At 40.9% G+C, this 22,573-nt stretch overlaps 1 protein-coding gene across 1 annotated transcript in view; it reads right to left on the bottom strand.

The window, feature by feature from the left end:
* The window catches only part of ARHGAP28 (Rho GTPase activating protein 28), a 240,748-nt gene extending 229,296 nt beyond the window's left edge, over positions 1-11,452 (bottom strand). The window contains exon 1 of the mRNA XM_027068532.2: positions 11,360-11,452. The gene's annotated coding sequence lies outside the window, so the exon portion shown is untranslated. The remainder of the gene's footprint in view (positions 1-11,359) is intronic.
* Positions 11,453-22,573: the final 11,121 nt, after the last annotated feature.

The following is a 22,573-nucleotide window of genomic DNA, read 5'->3' on the forward strand; positions in this document are numbered from 1 at the left end:
AAAAACTTTCCTAACTATAACTCAAAATTCAGAAGGAGTAAGAGGAAACGCTAATAAATTTGATTAAATTTGATTAAACCTTAAAAACAGGATTTTTTTTATATAGGAAAGGCAACATGAGTAAAGTAAAAGCACAAATGACAAACTGAGAAAAAATATTTGCCATTTCTATCACAGAAAAGGGATAACACTCTGAATATAAAAAGAGTTTCTAACAGAGAAAAGGAATAAACTAACACCCTACTGAAAAATGAGCTAAAGATATTAACAGATAAATCAGAGAGCAATACAAATAGTTCTTAACTGTATAAGAAGATACTCAACCTTACTCATAATAAGAAAAATGAAAACTATACTACAGTGACCTAATAGGACCTGGCAACAAATAAAAAAATCTGAAATATGTTCATGAGACCTTGGGGAAACAGGCATTCACATACTGCTGATGAGAATTCAAAATGGTACACTAATGGGGGAGAATTCGGCCTCTTCTAGCCACACGACTATGCATTTATTTTCTAACTCAGCAATTTGACATCTAACAATTTAATCAAAGATATACTGGCAAAGTATGAAAAGATATATACAGAAGGTTATTCTTTATACCACTTGTAACAGCATAAACACGGGAATAACCCAGGTGCCCATCTATAGCAGAATGGGTGAGCCCACAGAAAACTATGAAGCTATAAAAAGGAAGGAGGAATACCTCTACATTATTGCTATGGAGAGATGCCCACCGTATATCGTTAATTGGAAACAGCAAAGTGCATATGGTATAATGTCTGCTATTTTTCAGAAAGGTTTTTTTTTTTTTTAATTTTTTTAATGTTTATTTCTGAGAGAGAGAGACAGAGTGCGAGCTGGGGAAGGGCAGAAAGAGAGGGGAATATAGAATCCAAAGCAGGCTTCAAGCTCTGAGCTGTCAGCACAGAGCCCAATGCAGGGCTTGAACCCATGAACTGTGAGATCATGACCTGAGCTGAAGCTGGATGCTTAACCGACTGAGCCACCCAGGTGCCCCTTCTTTTTTTTTGTTTTTAAAGAATTGTTTTTTAATGTTTATTTATCTTTGAGAGAGAGAGAGACAGAGAGAGAGGGAGCAGGGTAGGGGCAGAGGGAGAGCGACACACAGAATCCGAAGCAAGCTCCAGGCTCTGAGCTGTCTGCATAGAACCTGATGTGGGGCTCGAACCTACGCAGTGAGATCATGTACCTGAGCTGAATTTGGACACTTAACTGACTGAGCCACCCAGGCGCCCCAGAAATAGTTGTTTTTCTTAATCCCCCTCCCTACCACCTATACACACATACCAACAACAGCACATAACTTCCAGAGAAGGACTGCCTGATGCCTCAATTCACTCTGGGTCACAAAAGCAGAAGTGAAATATTCTCCTACTACCGCCTCTCATTCAGAGTTTGCCTAGTAATACTCAGAAACTTCACAGGCAACAGGGTCTGTAGTACTCAGCCCTTTCTTTTAAAAATGTTTTTAACATTTTTATTCATAATTGAGAGACAGAGAAAGAACGCAAGCAGGGTAGGGGCAGACAGAGAATGAGAGAGAGAGAGAGAGAGAGAGAGAGAGAGAGAGAGAGAGAGAGAGAGAGAGAGAGAGAGAGAGAATCCAAAGCAAACTCCAGGCTCTGAGCTGTCAGCACAGAGCCCGACACGGGGCTCAAACCCACAAACTGTGAGATGGTAAACTGAGGCGAAGTCAGATGCTCAACCGCTTAACTGACTGAGTCACCCAGGTTGACCCAGTACTCAGCCCTTTCTGACCTGACCTGGGGAACGTAAAGAGCTTTTCAGACCAAATGGATTTAGTTATTTTAATCTCGAGTTGACCAGGTCCCAAAACAAGGTCAACTTTTTCATAATAAAGTTTCATTTACGAGGAAACTGAGGCACAGAGGGATTAAATAAGTTGTCCAAAGTCACATAGCTAGCAAGAGGCAGAGCTGGGATTTGAACACAGGCTTGGCTATTTACTATACTCTGTCACCTCTCTATTCAACCCCTCTCATTTCAGTTCACAATACGGGCTCCCTTTTTCTTTATAGCCAAATGTCACATTTCAAGCATATAAGTCAACTTCAGTATATGGCAATCTTTAAAATATCTTTGAACATGTTCTTAAAATCCAGATAAAAGTCTTCAGAGCAAGGGTCAAAGGGAAGTTAAGAATAGTAAGTACATTGAGTTAAACATACAATTCTTTCCAATGCTTCACAGATGGTTCCCTAACTGCTCATTTACTTAAAAAAATATATGGGGAAAATTTTCTCAATCTGCTACAAATTATAATGGCAAAAACTCATTAGGTTAAAAAAAAGTCGCAGGTTTATTGGCTTATATGAGCATGTATCATTTTATTTGCCAAAAGCTCACCTCCCCTCAATACAGCATGCAAGCTGGCTCATAGGAGATTGAAGAGTACTGCTCCAAGACAGAATTTTGGGCATACAAAGGTGAAAACATAAGCCCATTCCCAGTACATGCCCACAGGAGACACATATGAAAGGCAGTGAATATGCCATGGCAGAAATTTTGTAAAATGTAATATGACTATCATCTGTACCTTTGAAGACAGATTAGAGACAAAGTTATATCACCATATAATTCAAGCTTATGGCAGTCTATTTTACAATTAAGTCAAAAAATGGACAATGACAAAGAGATAGTATCTTACACCTCTCTGTGGCTGACCACACCCCTTCTGCTCTCAACTGCATTCTCTACCCCTGAAAGCTGGCACTGCCTACAAATAAAAATATATTGAAATTCACTTAAACTCAAGAGATTAGTGATACAGGTATTCTCGTGCTAGAAGGCAGTATCTAATGAAAAAAGGTCTTTGTAAGTCCTGTTCATTTAGACATTATAGGAACAATGGAAGAGGTAGGCAAAATTCCTTAACCCATTAAGACAGATATAGGATATCCCCAAGCAAAGTAAAAATTCTCTTGATCGTGGGAAATAATAAAACGATTTTAAATGGTCTTAGGAGATCTTAGTGCAAGGGGGTATTTAAATTAGTGGGAAAAAAATCCAGTGAGGGTTATAAAGAACCAATAATGTAATCAACTCGCTTGCTATTACGACAAAAACACAATGAAAATGTATTTCAGTGCAATATTCAGGATAGACCAGGGGGAAAAAAAAGACAGAAACGAGGAGAAGTAAAGACCAGCACTTCAGGCCTACCTCCATTACTATTTCTGTAACAACAGCAAACATGCATGAGACATTCTCTTGAATCACTCCAGTTTCAATTATTCTGTATTCCTGTTTAGACACATTCATCTGCACTCATCACATGTTGTGTTTGGGGTTGGAAAATGTTGTCTTCAAACCTACTTGCACCTAGATCACAGATGCACTCTTGTTGTAGTCCCAGGTCCTCCTTCCTGACCAGTAGCTGGACAAAAGTGACCTTTTGGCTCCCCTGCCATTTGCCCCTTGTCCTCCCCCACACCCAAACAACACCAGCCCTAATACGTTTTGGCACTGTAACTCTACCTTCCCTCTCACAGTGACAGCCAGGATTCCCAACCTGACCAACCTCAGCCTTCCAGCCCTGAACTGCTCTCAAGGCTATAAATCTAATCCTATCCCCCACCTCAACTGAGAAAACTTAGTTTGCTTGGCTCTGTGCCCCAAACTCCCTAATACTCCCTAGCTGTTTTTGGCCACAAGTTCTCTTTCCATAAACCTGAACAACAAAAAGACATATTTTAGGTACTTACCTATCCAGCTAACTTTAGTTCCTCCCTCATTCTAAAAGGTTCTCTCACAGTGCAGTAAAGATGAAGAAATAGTGAAGGAAAAATCAGTTCAATTGCTGAAATATTTACTGAGCATCAACTCTATATGTTCTATGTAAGCACTGTACTCTACACTAGCTGATAGGGGATGGGACTGACACACCCCAAATGAATGACATACACCCGTCACTCTCAAAACCCTTAGAATTGAATGGGTAGGGAGCAGGGGTGAAAACGGGTAGGGGTGATTCTTACATGAGATAATCTAGTTTCCTTGAGGAATGAAGTATAGAGAGAAAGGATAAACCATGCTTGCCTCTCTCTGTTATGAGCACCAAATGAGAATAGCCTCTGACCAGAAGACTGGGGAAGTCTCATTGGTGGAAATGGCTCTGGAATCAGACCTGGAAGAATAAGGAGGATTTCAATAGTGGACAATGAAAGAAAGTACAGGAGAATGTTCTTGGTGCCCCTGCCTATGTGTACAGCCCCCTAAAATCTCACTACCCTCACTCATTTTCCAGTGGGCAAGTATATTAGTTTGCTAGGCCTGCTATAACAAAGTCCCACAAACTGAGTGGCTTAAACAAATTTCTTTTCTCATGGTTTTGGAAGCCAAAAGTCTTAGATCAAGGTTCCTAGCAGGGCTGGTTCCTTCTGAGGGTGGTGAGGGAGAATGTGTTCATGCCTCATGCCTAGCTTCTGGTGGTTTGCTAGCAATCTTGTCATTCCTTGGCTTGTAGAGAGGTGGTGACCCTGATCTCTGCCTTCGTCCTCACACGGTTTGCTCCCTGTGTGCATATCATTTTTCAAACGTCCCCTTTTTATAAAGACACCAGTCATACTGGATGCAAGCCCACCCTAATGACCTCATCTGAACTTGATTACCTCTGTGAAGACTGTTATCTCCAAATAAAGTCACATTCTGAGGCGCTGAGTGTTAGGAGTTCAACTTAAGAACTGAGGAAGGGGAACACAACTCAACCTGGAATAGGAGGATACTTAAAGTACACACAAATAGGTGAATATTATATTAATTTTATTATTAACACTAAAATATAGTATGTGTATATTAATTGATACAATTTATTTCTGAGTAATATAGTTGTATTAACACTACATTTATTATAAATGTGATAGTATATAATATATAATAACCTGAATCTTTACTGACCACTTACTATGAGCTAAATTCTTTTTTCAATATTATTTCATTTAGTCCTCACAACATTCTATGAAAAAATTCCTATTTAACGATAAGGAAACTGTTATTTAGAGAGGTAAATAAATTGCACACAACCACAGGTTTGCAGGCAGCAAAGCTGAAACTTGCACCAAGGCCTATGTATTTCCATCCTCAGAACTCTAATCACTGCACTTAGTATGGTATTAACATGCACATACATTCAGCAATGGACAGCTGTAAGTAATAAAATGGATTCTTCTGTATGGCTTGTGAAAATTACTCTATATTTACATATTATGTAGATAAATTAGAAATATTCCTCTTAGCACAAAGGCATTTTAATATTCACAGATTTTTGTTAGGTGAAATATTGGTCTTTTGCAAATTCTTCACCTCGAATCCCACAGCACTTTGAAGAAACACCTCAAGTTTCATGTTTTTATAGTGTCTATTTCTGAATAGACAAGAAGGGCACATTTTATGCCTACAGATTCCAAGTCAACAAATGACTTGTTTTCTTTCCACGAGAGGTAAATGAACAAAGGGGACAGATAATGTATTACTGTACAAGTAAGATCCAAATAAAAATACTAGAGAACCTGGCTCCTGAACAAGCGATAAGAGGTTTAATACCATCTGCTCTTACTGTAAGTCCCATTAAGAGGACACCAAATTTAAAAGGGAGGAAAGCAAACAAGGGTATTTTCATCTTTCTGTTTGGGTAACAGGAGTTCTATTGAAAGAGAATCAAAATGGTAATAATACTTTAGATTTTCATAGTGCTTTTGAATTTTCAAAGTGTTCTCACATATTTTATTTCATTTGACTATAATTACCCTGTTTGGTGGGCAAAATAAGGGCAATGACCTCCAATTTACAGATAAAGACACCAAGGCCCAGAAAGTTTAAGTGGCCTCCCAATGTGACCTAGCTAATAAACACTAACATGCACTCACGCGTGAACACACACACACACACACACACACACACACACACACACACAGATTCCATACCTTTAGAACAGCTTTCTGTTATCCCCTGGGAATGCTAACCTTTGGGAATAGCATGTAGCTCTTTAATGTCAAAAGTAAAATGACTTATGAAGCTCTTTATCAAGAATCTTTTGCAAAAGATGCTGAATTATTTTTCAGGCAAAATGCTTATTAGCTGTTAATCACACTGCTCCTGATAGATCATTATATGATTTCATGAATGGCTACCAAGTATCACATGAAAACAATGAACTACAGAAAAAAATAAAACACCACTAGACCATATCATTCATCCAAGGTACTGGAACATAATATTAATTTATTCACTGACTCAATGAATGAATGTTGAGAAACTACCAGATGTTAGACACTGGGCTACATACTAGGAATACAATGATGAGCCAAAGCAAAATCATCCCAGCTTTGTGGAGTTTACTATCTGGCATGTGTATAGTAAGTGTGTGCATGTGTGTATATGGGGGGGGGCATAACTATATACTTATAATTAAAGAAGTATGTGGGTGAACTTCACAAGGACCTATAGTGGTGGGGGAGGGTGCAGCAAAGCGGAAAAGATACCAGGCGGAGGAAACAGAGTGTGCTATGGCCTCAAGTTGGGATGGCACATAACACACTTCAGGATATAGATGAATTGTCTAAAACAGTCACCTCTACTTTCTTACTTCTGTTTCTCTCTTTAACACTCTTCATTCAGGTGTCCATCTCCACCACTCCACTCAAACTATTCTTAAGGTCAACAATGACCACCATATTGTAAATCCAACAGGCACTTCTCTTTCACCTCAGTCTCTCACTGGCATTCAAACTGCTAGTCATCCCCCTTTCCTCTCGAAAAAACTGAAAACAATTTCTTGGCTCATCTTCTGTTTTCTTTGCTGGCTCCTCTTTTGTCTCACCTTTAATATTGGAGCCCTAGAGTTTAATCCTAGGTCCTTTATTTTTCTATATTTGTATCTTTAAAAGATGTCACCCAGTCACATGGCCTTAATCCCACTTAGGTTGTAACTCTCAAGTACATACCTCTAGACCTGATTTTCCACTGAGATTCAGACTCTTACACGTAATTGCCTTCTCCACATCTCCACTTGAATACCAAACGTAGCTCTTAAAGTTAACATGGGCAAAAAATTAATTCCCAATTCCTCAAATCTGCTATCCTTTAGCCTTCTCCACCTTAGTGAGAGACTCATCCCTCATTCTTCTCTTTCCTTTACCTCCATGTAAATACATTTGCAAGTTTTTATCTCTAAAATACATCCTATAATCATTCACTTCTCTCCACCTTCAATGCTATCACCCTAATCCAACTAACCAACTGCAGAGATATGACATATTCCGTAACTAGTCTCACTGCTGCCATTCTTTCCCTCTTTAAATCCAATTCCACATGGCAAACAGATGTTCCTTTTAAAATGCAATTCAGATCACTCCACTGCTCTGCTTGAAATCCACCAAGGACTCTCCCTTTCTTGGAATAAAATCCAAATTCCTTAACTTAGCCTACAAGCCTTTCAAAATCTGGTCCAAACCCACTTCTTTGTCCTCATCTTCTGCATTCTTCTACCTGTGGTAGGTGGAATGTCTCTCCCACAAGATATCTACACCCTAATCCTTGGAATTTGTGAATATGTTACTTTATATAGCTAAGGGGAATTGAGGTTGCGAAATTAAGACTGTAATCAACTGACCTTAAAATGCAAAATTATTCTGGATTCTCTAGGTAGTCCAGTAATCAGAAGGGTTCTTAAAAATAGAATAAGGAGACAGAAGAGTCAGAGAATAAGATGTGATGACAGAAACAAGGTCATCAACATAACACAATATAGGACTCACCCCACATTGCTTTGAAAGTAGAGGGTGAGGGCCATGAGCCAAGCAGTGTGAGCAACGTCTAAAAGCTGGAAAAAGCAAGAAAATGTATGTTCCCTGAGACCATTCCCTTAAAGAGGAATGCAGTGCTGCAGACACCTCGGTTTTAGCCCACTGAGACCCATTCAGACTTCTGACTTCCAGAACTGTAAAACGGTAAATCTGTGTTGTTGTTGTTGGTGTGTGTGTGTGTGTGTGTGTGTGTGTGTGTGTTTTTAAGCCACGATGGTAATTTGTTACAACAGTAATAGAAAACTAATATGCTACCTCACCATGGACCAGCCACACTGGTCTATTTCATAAACAAACTTGTTTCTGCCTCAGAGCTTTTATCTTTGTTATCATCACTCCTTGGAATGTTCTGTTCCCCTATACTCACAAGGCTGACCTGGCTTCTTCTTGTCATTCTGAGCTCAGCTTCACAGAGAAGTCTTCCCTGACCACCCAGTGCCAGGTAGCCTGTCGTCACTTTCTATCCCATTATGTTTTATTTCTTTGTAGAATTTTTGCCCTCTGAAATTACCTTTGACATTTATTGGTATGGTTGTTTGTAGCCTAATTCCCTACTCTGGAGTACAATTTCCATCAGAATGGGGTCCCTGACTTTGTTCACCATTGTATCCTCAGTATCTGAACAGTATCTGGCACAAATTGTATGCTCAATCATAAATGTTGCCTGCTGAATGAATAAAACCTACTACGGGTGAAGTATAAAGGGTGATATAGAAAGGGGGTGGGAGAAGAGGCTGGGGAAGTAGACAGGGGGCAGATCATACGCTACCTTAGAGTCCTTGTTAAGAACTTTGAACTTCAGCCTAAAAACATTGAGCAGCCACAGTAAAACGTCTGACAGAGAAGCAATGTATTCATACTTCTGATTTTAAAAGACTTGGAGACAGATTGGAGAGGGGCAGTGATATAAGTGGATGTAAGGAGAATAAGTAAGAAGGATGCTTTGGGGCAGTCCAGGCAAAAAATGATGGTAAACTCAGACTTACGGTAATAGCAGTAAAAAAGCTAGTGTACTAGAGATATAATTTGGAATCAAAATGAATTAAGACTAGGTGATAGATTGAGATATAAGAAGTCCAAGTGAGTATATCTCAAGAATGACTTCCAGATTTATATTCTAAGCAATTTAGGAGAATATGATGTCAATTTCTAAGAGGGGAAAACTGCAGAAGAAGCAGGCCGTGCGTACATCAAGGGGAAAGATCAAAAGTTCAGTTTTAGCTTTGTTAAGTTTGAGTTGTCCTCAAGACATAAAAGTGGAGATATTATTCAGACAGCTAAATTTTGAGCCAGGAACTCAAATTAGAAGCAGTGGTGGTGGATAATGTGTTCTTATGATAAAAACACATGGGATTGGGTGAAATCATCTAGGGAAACTGCATAAAGAGAGAAGACTGGAGACACTGCAAGTTCACCTGTACTGAGAAGCCTTACCAATTGTGCTCACTGCACCCAGAAAGCTGTCCATCGCCCAGCAGGAAAGATGCCTGCTTATACTTTGGGAATTTTTTCAGCCCATTTAAATTACCATGGATGGAATTCCCTCTTTTCCACTCCCCTCTGCACATTTCGGTAGAGGAAGGGCCAGCAAAGGAGACATTGAAAAGGAGTAGTTAAGGTGATCGAGGGAAACCAGAATTTCATTTCATAGAATCTATGATAATCCCTCCCAAAAAAGAATACGTAATAAAATAGGAATTTATGTGGGCTAAATGACTCCTCCCTTGTCAGAGCATTCTGAAACCAAAGCCTCTCATCCCAGGCTAAATGCTTCTCGCCCTGGATGAAAACTTAGGAACCATGTTATCTCAAAGAAACATCATTCTTGATGCAATCGGTTTTCCTATAGCAATATTATCAAAAGGATGAGGGGAGGGGCACCTGGGTGGCACAGTGGGTTGAGCAACTGACACTTGTTTCCACTCAGGTCATGATCTCACAGATGGAGCCTCATGTCTGGCTCTATGGTGACAACTTGAGGCCTACTTGGGATTCTCTCTCTCCCTCTCTCTGCCCCTCCCCTGCTCACATTCTCTCTCTCTCTCTCTCACTCTCTCGAAAGAAATAAACATTTTTTTTAAAAAGGATCATTTGTCAGAAAACCCTCATCTCTAGGTGGATGTTCCTGGCAGCAGCTAAATTCAAACACCCTGATCTGTTTCACTGTGGAGGTCAGATGACACTTCCCAATTTCCTCATTCAGAGGTTCTCAAAGTGGGAACCCTAGAGTTCCAAGGACCCTTTTCAGGCAGTCTGCAAAGGGTCTGTAATACCAATTATGTTATTTTTAATAATACCGAGATGTGGGGTGCCTAGGTGGCTCAGTTGGTTAAGCGTCCAACTCTTGGTTTCTTCCACTCAGGTCATGATCTCACAGTCCGTGGGTTCGAACCCTGCACCCTGCACCCTGCTCTGTGCTGAGGGTGCAGAGCCTGCCCGGGATTCTCTGTCTCCCTCTCTTTCTCTCTGCTCCTCCCTCCTTCCATCTCTCCCCCTCTCTCTCTCAAAATAAATAAGTAAACACTTTAAAAAAATACCAAGATGCTCCTTATCTTTTTCAATCTCATTCTCTCTGGAGTGTATAGTGAAGTTTTCCAGACTACATGACATGGGATATCACAGCAGACTGAATGTTGAAGGAAACAGAATATATTAAAGAGATAAGCAAAAATGTAAAACAGTGCCCCTCTTTGTTTTGTAAAGTCATTTTTTCATAAACATATTAACATGTAAGGGGTTCACAGGACACCTGGATAGCTCACGTTGGTTGTCAGTTGGGTGGTGGACTCTTGATTTCTGCTCAGGTCATGATCTCTTGGTCGCTGGGATGGAACCCCACGGGGAGCTTGAGCTCGGAGGCCCCTGGGAGGTGGGCTCCAGGTTATTGGCTGGGAGCCTACTTGGGGTTCTCTCTCATTCTCTCTGCCCCTCTCCCACTTGTGCTCTCTCCTTCTCAAAATAAGTAAACTTAAAAAACACGTAAGGGGTTCATCACTGAGTTTTAACTAAACTGACATTTAAAACTTTCCCTGTTTTAATTTCTGACAGTAAATACTAACAGATAAAACCCATATGAGCAGAAGCTCTTTGGTCCTCAGTAATGTTAACTGTGTGAAGAAGTCCTGAGACCAAAAGCTGAAGCACCCTCCTAAAAGGCCACCAGAAGGATTCCGAAACCTGGGACAAAGGACAGCAGGCTCCCCATTCCCTCCTTCTAGCTAGCAAAGGCTCAGTAGCACCAGAACCTTAGGAGGCTCTTCTCCATGAAGCCCCAGCCTCAGCCCTGGATGCATCACGGACGCCCAGCCTCACTCCAAGCCCCCCCCCCAGGAGCCCGGCCTGCCCCTCACACGACCAGCCGCGGCCCTGCCGGGATCTCCGCACCAAGGCCCGGGCACTGCCAGGCCTTGAACGGTCCTCGGCGGGAACGGTACCCACGGGCGGGAACCGCCGTCTGGCCCCGGGGGCGGCCGGGGTACCACCATCCCCCGACCCGTCCGCCTGCTCACCGGGTCCCGGGTCTCAGGAGTCACAGGATCCGGCCGAGGGCGCGACGGCAGCGACCACGCCACAGCCAGCCCTGCGCCCGTCCCTCAGGTCGGCTTCCTCGGACTCTTGAGGAGTTCCCGCAAGAGGTTCTGCAGGGGCCCCGCGGGGTTCTGCAGATTCGCCGTTCTCTCCGCCCGTTCGCTCTCTTTAAGCACACAGAGGGCGGGAAAACACGGGGCAGAGTCCTTCAGAGCTACGCCGTTTGGGCCACCGTGGTGAGGCGAGGACCTGGAGGAGTTTGAGGACCAGAAATATGACGCCCCGAGAACGGGACGCGCAGAGCTTCAGCCTACTGGCCGGAGGGCGAACCCACGACTCTGAGTCTGCGCAGTAGAGGTGGTGTAAGCTCTCCCACAGCGCCCGCATTGCACGTGTCTGCGGCGTGGGGGCGGGGCATCCTCAGGCCGGGGCGGGGTCAGCAAACTGGGTTGGGTCTAGCACTGATCGGTTTGATAGGTGAAAGCCAAGAGTATACTTTGGTTTTTTGTTTTTAGAGGGTGGGAATATTTTTAAGAATTAAAAACAAATACTCTAAGGAGCAGAGCATGGCATGTATAAATATATGCAATAGCTGTAAAGAGAATAGAGCCAGACTACCCTTGCAAAAGAGGATTGTATATGGGGAGAAGTGGCGTTGGAGGAGCAGAATCAGTGTTAATACTTAGTTCAGCTCGTGTCAAGAAAGCCCTGGGAATTGCTTGAAGTCACCTGGTGTCCACTGTTTGTCAGTGTCTGAGTGAGCACCACCTTCTCCTGTCCTGAGAAACCACAAAGCAGCGGATGACCCAGCAGGAAAGATTCCTGTCTGCACTGAGAGGCTTTCCCCAGCTCCTGGACCACCAAGGGTAGAACAGTGGATACCCCAGGGGCACTGGTGGTGCGAAACAGAAAGTCCCTACCGCCTTGACATGGTTGGGAGTTAAAAGACCCAGCTCAAGATTTATATCCCTCTCCATTCCCAGACCCAATCTGGAACAGTGGTGAAGCCCCCTCCTTCTCAGGGAAAGGGACTTGTATCCAGAAGGTCATGACTGAGATTTGCTAACAGGCCAAGGAAAGACACTTAAGTTCAAAAGAGCTAGTCAGAGCAGGGCTGAGCAGAAGGCTCTGGGAATTTGAATTTCAAAGGCAGTGGAAAACTTCAATAACTCTCAGAGCAAAAGGGGCTGTGTCTCACAAACTCTAAACAATTCTGCAATATCAGCATCTCTGTCTCTACTCTTGACACTCATTAGTAGATACTATAAATATATATATATACACACATGCATACTAGTATAGTACTCTCTCTCTCTCTATATATAGTACTCTATAGTACAGTACTATGTGTATATATATAATATATATATATTTTTATATATATATTATATATATAATATATATATTTTATATATATATATTATATATATAATATATATAATATATATATATATTATATATATAATATATATATACACATAGGGTAGCCTCAGGAAGCCACACTAACTAAAATCAGAAGAACTATTAGCAAATTAACAAACTATAGTTCTGATGATCCTTCTATTGTTAAGTCTAATGATTTTCATGTAAACAGGGATTTTGGATAGATGTATATACATTAAAATGCAGTCACCTACTGGCCTTCTAAATCTAAATACAGATTTAGAAGCAAGTGTCCCAGTAGAGATTCCAATTTTCATGTACCAAATTTTCACGGTCACTTGTAGTGCTAATCAATGCAGGATGTCTTGCATTAAATAAAATATTACCTGTTTCAAATGATAACCTTCATAATGAAAATGCAAATCCTGGTTTGAAATTCCTGGGCCAGCTATTGAAAAGCTTTATGTATGTAAGATCAAGGCACATTACAATACACATAGTTTTAATGCACAGGAAAATGTGAAGAAAGTAGCGTAAGAAATGTCTAAAGTACATTCCTGGATGTCATAAAAGCATTTGGCGATCATTAGTATTGCATCCTGGCAACTTTTCAGAAGTTTGACAACTCTCAAAAGTTTACCAATACACATGAAAAATTGAGTGAAGTCAGCCTGTGTTATGTTCAGTCCTGTTCAACTTTTCCTTTGCTGGTGTGTTTGAGAATGCAATAAGGGACTTACAAAGCTGTGTCACAATATATAGCTTGACACCTGGGAGACTCTTTCACCTTACCAGATTATAAATGTTATCAGTTATCATTGACAGTGACAAAGAAATTGTGGGATGTAAATGGATGACCGCGTTCTTCAAGCACAGAAGCCGCAAGAGCAAGCAATTTATCACTCACTCCTTTGCGGAGTCAGCACAGCACTGGGGGCTGACAGAGAGCCTTGAGGAGCCTGAGATCCAATACCAGTTTCCACAAGGGAAATACAATCCCAAGTCCCCAGGACCATGAGGTTTCTTAAAAAATGAGAACTGTCGCTGGGCTCTGCCTCTTAGGTTAAACATTATCTGGTAATGATTGATGCAGAAGGAGAGAACCGCCTTGAAAGGAGGTGAGAAAGATGTGCACCAGAAGAACAAGCAGCATTCTTAGTATTTAGAGATTGACAAAATATGACAATCACATGGCTTCCAGGTAGAAATTTAAGGTAAGTGGCATAATGGTTAAGTATCAGGACTCAGGAGTCAAACTGAATTTGGATCCTGGCTTTGTCACATCCTAACTTTTTGAATTGAGTAAGTGAATTTCAATGTATTTAATGGGGATGATAATGATGACATGATAAAGAACTAAATAAGAAGATGCATATAAAGCACTTAGCACAGTGCCTGGCACACAATACATGCTCTAGAAAGTATTGGCAGGTGAGAATTCTACCACTGAACCACCAATGCTGTTGTTCTCTAGAAAGTATTGGGCATGCAGTGACAGGACAGCCCAGGTACAAGTATTGAACTCATCTCAGCCCCATGATGGGCCAGATGTGAAAGGCACACAGTCACAACACAGACTGCTGTTGTAATGAAAGCAGAAGTGAAGGGGTCACGAACAGGGGAGTGTTACAGACTACTGGAGGAATCAGTCTGACGCGAATCCAAGATACAGACGATCATAGGTTATTTGGGCTCCGTGAGGGAGAAATTGTTGGCTTTACATGATTTTTGCAGCCTCAACCACCCAGATTTCCAAAGGCATAGTGCACAGAACCTAGGACAGGTTCACTAAACTGGTCTCCACTCTTTATTGGCTTCTAGCTCATTTGAATTTAGGCGTGTCATTGAACCTCTGCTTCTTCAATCAATAAATGAAGGTGATAGAATTTTGACTACTTGCTTAATACATTTTGTTAAGAGTACAGAGAGAATAATTTACAAGCATTTTGAGGAGGGACATGAGTTTAAGAGATACAGGAAAAGAATACAATTCTAAAGTTTATTATGAGATCAATAGCTATTCTTTGAATTGAATTGAATATTTCACTGAGGTAACAGCTGGTGGATATGCATAACATGCACATAAATGATTAGAATATACATGTAGTTATGCAATTAGAGCTATGTATTTAGAAGCAGGTGCCCTCGGGTCCAGTCCCAGCTCTGTGTCTTTGAGTCAGTTCAGCCTTCTTCTCTTTGGTTTCCTTAGCTAAAGAACTAAGACCATAAAATCCTAACTCACGGCATTATTTTTGGAAAATCAAATGGACGTGAATGGACAGTTTATGATTTCCAATAAAAATTACCTGTTCATAATTATTATCAATAGGCTATTTAAAAAATTTTGATTGTAGTAAAATGCACGTAACCTAAAATTCACCATCGTAACCGTTTCTAAATGTACGTTTCTGTAGTGTTAAATACATTCACATTATTGTACAACCAATCACTAGAACGTTTTCATCTTGCAAAACTGAAACTCTGTACCCATAAGATAACAACACACATGCTCCCTCAGATCTCAGCTCCTGGCAACCACCATTCTCCTTTCTGTTTCTATGAATATGACTACCCTAGGTGTCTCATATAAATGGAGTCATACAATATTTGTCTTTTCATGACTGGCTTACTTTGCTTAGTATAATGTCCTTAAGGTTTATCATGTTTTAGAATTTCTTTCCTTTTTCCTCTGTCAGCACAGAGCCCAACGTGGGGCTTGAACTCACCAACTGCAAGATGATAACCTGAGCCTGAGTCAGACTGAGCCAACCCAGGTGTCCCGGAATTTCTTTCCTTTTCAAGACTAATATTCTTCCACAGAATATTAATGTAAATACTTTTCCTTCTTTTTTAGTGTTCATTATTTGTAACTCATTTGCCTTCTTCTGGCAATATTTTAAGCTTTGCCCTGTACCCATTTTTATATCTTTAAAATGCGGTTTGGGGCACCTGGGTGGCTTGGTCGGTTAAGCGTCCAACTTCGGCTCAGGTCATGATCTCACGGTCCGTGGGTTCAAGCCCCACATCGGGCTCTGTGCTGATGGCTCGGAGGCTGGAGCCTGTTTCGGATTCTGTGTCTCCCTCTCTCTGTGACCCTCCCCCGTTCATGCTCTGTCTCTCTCTGTCTCAAAAATAAATAAACGTTAAAAAAAAATAAAAAATAAAATGCGGTTTATTGAGGCACCTGGGTGGCTCAGTCAGTTAAGCATCCAACTTCAGCTCAGGTCATGGTCTTGCAGTCTGTGGGTTCAAGACCCGCATAGGGCTGTGTGCTGACAGCTCAGAGCCTGGAGCCTGCTTCGGAGTCTGTGTCTCCCTCTCTCTCTGCCCCTCCCCCACTCATGCTCTGTCTCTCTCTCTCTCTCAAAAATAAACATTAAAATTATAATAATAAAATAAAGTAAAATGTGGTGTATTTATCACAACCAACATGATAAACTCATTCCTTTCACATCAAGTGTTACTGTGCTTTCTTCTAGGAGCACCTCGTTAAAAAAAAAAAAAAAAAATGAGGAGCCTGACAGTAACTATAATAGGCTAGTAGTGTATCAACTTGACATAAAAAGCATTTCAACAAATTTGACATGATTGATGATAGAGCCTCTTAATTTAGCTGTGCAGAGAGAAACTGTTAAGATTTGGCGTGTCTGTCACTATCCTCAAGGAAAAGCCATTTTTTACAGGACCTATCATGACTGTTATTATAATTGATAACATGGTCTAAAGCTAAACTCTAGTGTTGCTGTTTCTGCAGAGAATGAAGTTTGCCTAAACAAGAAAGCATTTATTTTACAGGCATACCTTGGAGATATGGTGGGTTCAGTTCCAGACCACTGCAATAAAGCCAGTATTACAATAAAGCAAGTCAAATGAATTTTTGGCTTCCCAGTGCATATAAAAGTTATGTTTACACTATCCCATAGCCTACAAAGTGTGCAATAACATTATGTCTTAAAAAAACAATGTATACACTTTAATTTAAAAATGCTTTTGCTGCTAAAAAAAAATGCTAACCATCATCTGAGCTTTCAGCACATCATAATCTTTTTGCTGGTGGAGGGTCTTGCTTGATGTTGATGGATGCTGATCCATCAGGGTAGTGGTTGCTGAAGGCTGAGGTGGGTATGGCAGTTTCCTAAAAGAAGACAATGAAGTTTGCCACATCTATCGACTCTTCCTGTCACAAATGATTTCTCTGTAGCATGAATGCTGTTGGATAGCATTTTACTCACAGTAGAGATGGAGTCAATCTTCTCAAACCCTGTTGCTGCTTCATCACCTAAGTTTAGGCAATATTCTAAATTCTTTGCTGTCATTTCAAGAGTCTCCATAGCATCTTTACCAGGAGCAGATTCCTTCCCAAGAACCCACTTTCTTTGCTCATCCATAAGAAGCAACTCCTCATCCATTAAAGTTTTAACATGAGATCACAGCAGTTCAGTCCCATCGTCAGGCTTCACCTCTAATTCTAGTTTCCCTGCTATTTCCACCACATCTGCAGTGACTTCCTCCACTGAAGTCTTGAACCTCTCAAAGTCATCCATGAGGGTTGGCATCAACTTTCTTTCAGACTCCTGGGACTGTTGATATTTTGATCTCTTTCCATGAATCATGAATGTGCTGAATGGCGTCTAGAATGGTGAATTCTTTCCAGAAGGTTTTCAATTGACTTTGCCCAGATCCATCAGAGCAATCACTATTTATGGTACCCATGGCCTTATGAAATGTGTTTTTTTAAATAATAAGACTCAAAAGTCAAAATAACTTATTGATCCATGGACTACAGAATGGATGTTGTGTTAACAGGCATGAAAAAATGTTACACTTGTTGGACATCTCCATCAGAGCTCTTGAGTGACCAGGTACATAGTAAGTGATATATTTCAACAGTGGGCTTAAAATATTTAGTAAACCACATCATAAACAGATGTGCTGTCATCCAGACTTTACTGTTCCATTTATACAGCCCAGGCAGAGTCGATTTAGCATAATTTGTATGGGTCCTAGGATTTTTAGAATGGTAAATAAACATTGGCTTCAGCTTGAAGTCACCAGCTGCCTTAGCATCGAACAAATGAGTCAGCCTATGTTTTGAAACTTTGAAGTCAGGCATTGACCTCTCCTCTCTAGCTCTGAACTCCTAGATGACATCTTCTTCCAATAGAAGGCTGTTTCGTCTATAATGGAAATCTGCCATTTAGTGTAGCTACCTTGAGTAACGATCCTAGCTACATCTTCTGAGTAACTTGCTGCAGCTTCTACATCAGCACTTTCTGCTTCACCTCACACTTCGAGGTAATGGAGACGGCTTCTTTCCTTAAACCTCATGAACCAACCTCTGCTAGCTTCAGACTTGTCTTCTGCAGTTTCCTCACCTCTCTCAGCCTTCGTAGAGCAGAAGAGCGTTAGGGGCTTGCTCTGGATTAGTTCGGCTTTGGCTAAAGGGAATGTTGTGGCTGGTTTGATCTTCCAATCCAGACCACTCAAACTTTCTCCGTAAGAGCAATGAGGCTGTTTCACGTTCTTACCATTTGTTTGTATGTTCAGTGGAGTAACACTTTTAATTTCCTCCAAGAACTTTTCCTTTACATTCACAATTTGGCAGTTTGGTGCAAGAGGTCTAGCGTTTAGCCTGTATTGGCTTTTGACTTGCCTTCGCTAAGCTTTAATAATCATCCTGAGCTTTTGATTTCAAGTGGGAGATATGTGACTCTTCCCTTCATTTGAACATGTAGAGGCCGTTGTAGGGTTACTCATTAGCCTAATTTCAATAGTGTTGTGTTTCAGGGAACAGGGAGGCCTGAGGAAAGGGAGAGAGAAGGGGAATGGCTGGTAGGTGGAGCCGTGAGAACATACACATTGTTTATCAATGACGTGCACTATCTATATGGGTGTGGTTTGTGGCACACCGAAAACAATTACAATGGAAACACCAAAGAGCACTGATCACAGATCTCCGTAACAGATATAATAATAATGAAAAAGCTTGAAATATCATGAGAATTACCAAAATGTCACACCGAGATACAAAGTGAGCAAATGCTGTTGGAAGACTAGAGCCAATAGACTTGCTTCAGGCAGGGTTGCCACAAACCCTCAATTTGTAAAAAATGCAGTATCTGCAAAGGGCTATAAAGTGAAGTGCAATAAAACAAGGTATGCCTGCTATAATTTTTTGCAACTGCTTCTTAAAGGAAAATTATCCCAACACAAATACGTTTATAGAAAATAGTATTCCACAGAGATTTGCTACTGTATTCTTTCAAAGATTTTAAGAAATCATCTTATTTCCCCCCTTTATTAGCAAGAATACTTTTATGTAGCTTTCTTTCTTACTGAAGACAGAAAGCTTAAAGCTACTCTGAAATCTTTCTGAATTATGTCTTAGAATTGTTTGGATTTTTTTTTTTATTCCAAATAAGGAAACGTCACTATTTCTTTCTCAGCTTTTATTTGCCTGTGGTTTGAACTGTTTTCCCAATGGGAAATATATCCATATACAGAGAATGAAAGAAATTTGAGATAAATATCAAAGTGCTTCCAGGGAGAAGTTTAGACCTTTTCTATGTCTTGGCTCACCATTTCCCACTGTAGTGTTCTCTCTTAATCTGAGCCAATAATTTTTCTGCCTCTTTTAGCAAACCAGTGTGAATGATGCAAAGCACAGCATCAGTCACCATCTGGAAGAAATTCTTCTCATGGGCGGTTTATCCAGTGTGCTGAAGCAGGGGTGGTAAGTCCCTTGGTGTGGGGTACCCAGGATCCTCCCCCTTAGGCTCAGCCAGGTGACTGGAACAGCTCAGCCTCACTTACCCTACTGGCTGCTTCTCTGTTTTGAGATTGCATCTATACAATGACTTCTTTTTGTCTTTTTAAAAATTTTTTTGATGTTTATTTATTTTTGAGAGAGAGAGAGACAGAGACAGAGCATGAGCGGAGGAGGGGAAGAGAGAGAGGGAGACACAGAATCCGAAGCAGGCTCCAGGCTCTGAGCTGTCAGCACAGAGCCTGACATGGGGCTCGAACTCACAGGCTGCGAAATCATGACCTGAGCCGAAGCCAGGCATTAACCAACTGAGCCACCCAGGCGCCCCTATACAATGACTCCTTTATTCAAAGATGCTTTATCTACCGTGCCATACTATCCCTCCAGGAAGAGCGAACATCTCTTATAGCAGAAGGGAAAAAGCAGCAATAATCCCCTGGGAATCTACCCATGTTAGAAATATCCACTGCCTATATTCCTATGCCATGTCACCAAGGTGTTCTCAGCTCACCATCTTTCTTCTCCTAGGAAAAGGAAGATGGCTTAGACAGCCACCTGTACCAGCCACCTGTTGGCTTCCTTCATTAAACACATATAGGCTGGGGCCTGGCCTAGGGAAAGATGGCTTACTTCCAAAAATTGTTGGCAATTCCTAATTATTTGCAAGTATTTTTTAGCTGCTTGTGAGCTGAAACCTTTTAGTGTAACATTTTCTTTTTTCTGATTATCAGAGTAATCCAATCCTACTGCTTGTCTCTATCCCGGAGGAAAAAATCTGATATGTGGCTAAACATTTACATACTACTTTATCACATCATTATTTGTAATATCAAAAAACTGGAGATAGCCTTTTTTTAAAATTTTATTAAAAAAATTTTTTAATGTTTATCTATTTTTGAGAGAGAGACAAAGACAGAGTGTGAGCAGGAGAGGGGCAGAGAGAGAGGGAAACACAGAAGCAGGCTCCAGGCTCTGAGCTGTCAGCACAGAGTCTGATGCAGGGCTAGAACCAGGAACCTGAGATCATGACTCGAGCCAAAATCGGATGCCTAACCTACTGAGCCACCCAGGTGCCCCAAAACTGGAGATAATCTTAACGTCTAGTAGGGAAATGCACTGTAACATCCTGCTTTTGTTAAAAATGGTGTTTCAAAAACTGAGGATAAGTAAAAGAGCTTACCATACAATGTTAAGCAAAAGAAAGAAAGAAAGAAAGAAAGAGCAGGATAAATGACTGAACAGCCAGTATCAAGTCAAGTTTAACACATGCACATTCATATGAGTGCACAGAAAAATATGGAAATGGGATATACCCAAATGTTAACAGTTATTTTCTCTAGGTGATGGGGTGGTGATATAATCTTTATTTTTTCCCATACATTTACTTGCATTTTTCCAATTTCTCTACAATGGTCATGTATAATCATGAAAGGGGCTTTTAAAAATATATGCTTATTATTGAAAATTTGGAAATTACTAAAAAGTGATGTGGGGGCCCCTGGGTGGCTCAGTCAGTTAAGCATCTGACTCTTGATCTCAGCTCAGGTCTCGATCTCAGGGTCGTGATTTAAATCCACGTTGGACTCCATGCTGGTTGTGAAACCCAATTTAAAAAAAAAAATACCAAAAATGACATAAAAAATAAAGTGAAGTTACCCATAGTCTCAGTATCCAGAGTTTAGCAGTTTAAAAAAAAAATGTGTTTTTTTCTCTGATCTCTTTTCTATATGTATACAGTGGAACTCTTTACAAAGATTTGACACGCACATTTTAATTGATATATAAATAGTACCATCCCAACCTCTGCTCTCCTCATCCAATTTCCTTCTCTAACTCTACCTTCCTTCCTCCCTCTTATAGGACTCATGGGATTACTTGGGACCGACCTGGATAATCCATACTAATCTCTCACTTCAAAATCCTCAATATTTCAACATCTCTGTACTTTTTCTTAACAGGCTTCTGGGATCAGAACATGGACATCTTTGGAGGCACATTATTCTGCCCGCCACAGAGATTAGTCATCAATTAAAGCTAAGTGTGAAAGCCATCAGGACTCCTTGGCAGCATACAAAGAAATTCTCATTTCCTGTAGCTAGAGAACAGAAAAAGCTGAGGATTAGTTTGAGGGCCTAATTAGAAGACTATCAGAGCTCTTAGCCTGTCTCCTCTCTGTTAAAGGCAAGTGCCCTCCCTTTTATCTGAAGAGGAAACAGAGGTCTCTGCCATGCAAGACAGAACATGCTGTAGTATCTAACCCCATTTTCCTCCCTGGTCATCGGTGACCTAACCAGAGTTAATTACAATATAACCTCACTGGAGAAGTGTTGGATCTGTTAAGAGAGGAAATTAATTGTACTCCAAAGAAGGTGCAGCATATTGCCAACAAAGACCATAGGAAGCAAGAGAATTTGAATGGTTCTGTGTCCTGAGGGTGCTTGATGAGGAGAAGTAGAACATAAAGTTAGTTAGATAAGGGAGAGTTTATTTGGTGATGTTGCTAACACACTGCTAGGGTACTACTTGAAAGCAATGCCTTACATTAAGTGAACTAGAAATGCCAACTGTCACAGCAGACTATGGGAGAAAGGACCCAAAAGCTTGGAGAAATGGACATTCTAGAAAGAACTTACTATGTAAGGACTGAAATCACACCATATATGGCTATGCGTCAAAGGAGGGCCCAGAGGACATTCCATATATCCAAGTGATAAGGAATGAGCATCACAAAGATACTCACAGGTGGCCATCCTCTGCAGGCAAGGCATCTATCATTAGATAGAAAGTGCTGGTACAAAACCACACTCTCAGATAGCAATGGGAATGATAGGATCTTGAAATAAGTGTCTGGCTGGTGGTGCTTCAGTATCAGAAGAAAGTGGGTGCCATTACCATAAACAGCAAGGTTGTGACGTATACAGTGTTCTGAACACCCCTTGGGATTTGATAGATAACATGAAACAAGAGTATGTCTTAATCTGTACAACCAAAAGAAACCAAAGATGTATGATCAAAACTGAAGGAACACACCCAAATTCAAAGTCAT

Source organism: Acinonyx jubatus, chromosome D3 (genome assembly GCF_027475565.1).
Source record: "Acinonyx jubatus isolate Ajub_Pintada_27869175 chromosome D3, VMU_Ajub_asm_v1.0, whole genome shotgun sequence".
Taxonomy (NCBI): Eukaryota; Metazoa; Chordata; class Mammalia; order Carnivora; family Felidae; genus Acinonyx; species Acinonyx jubatus.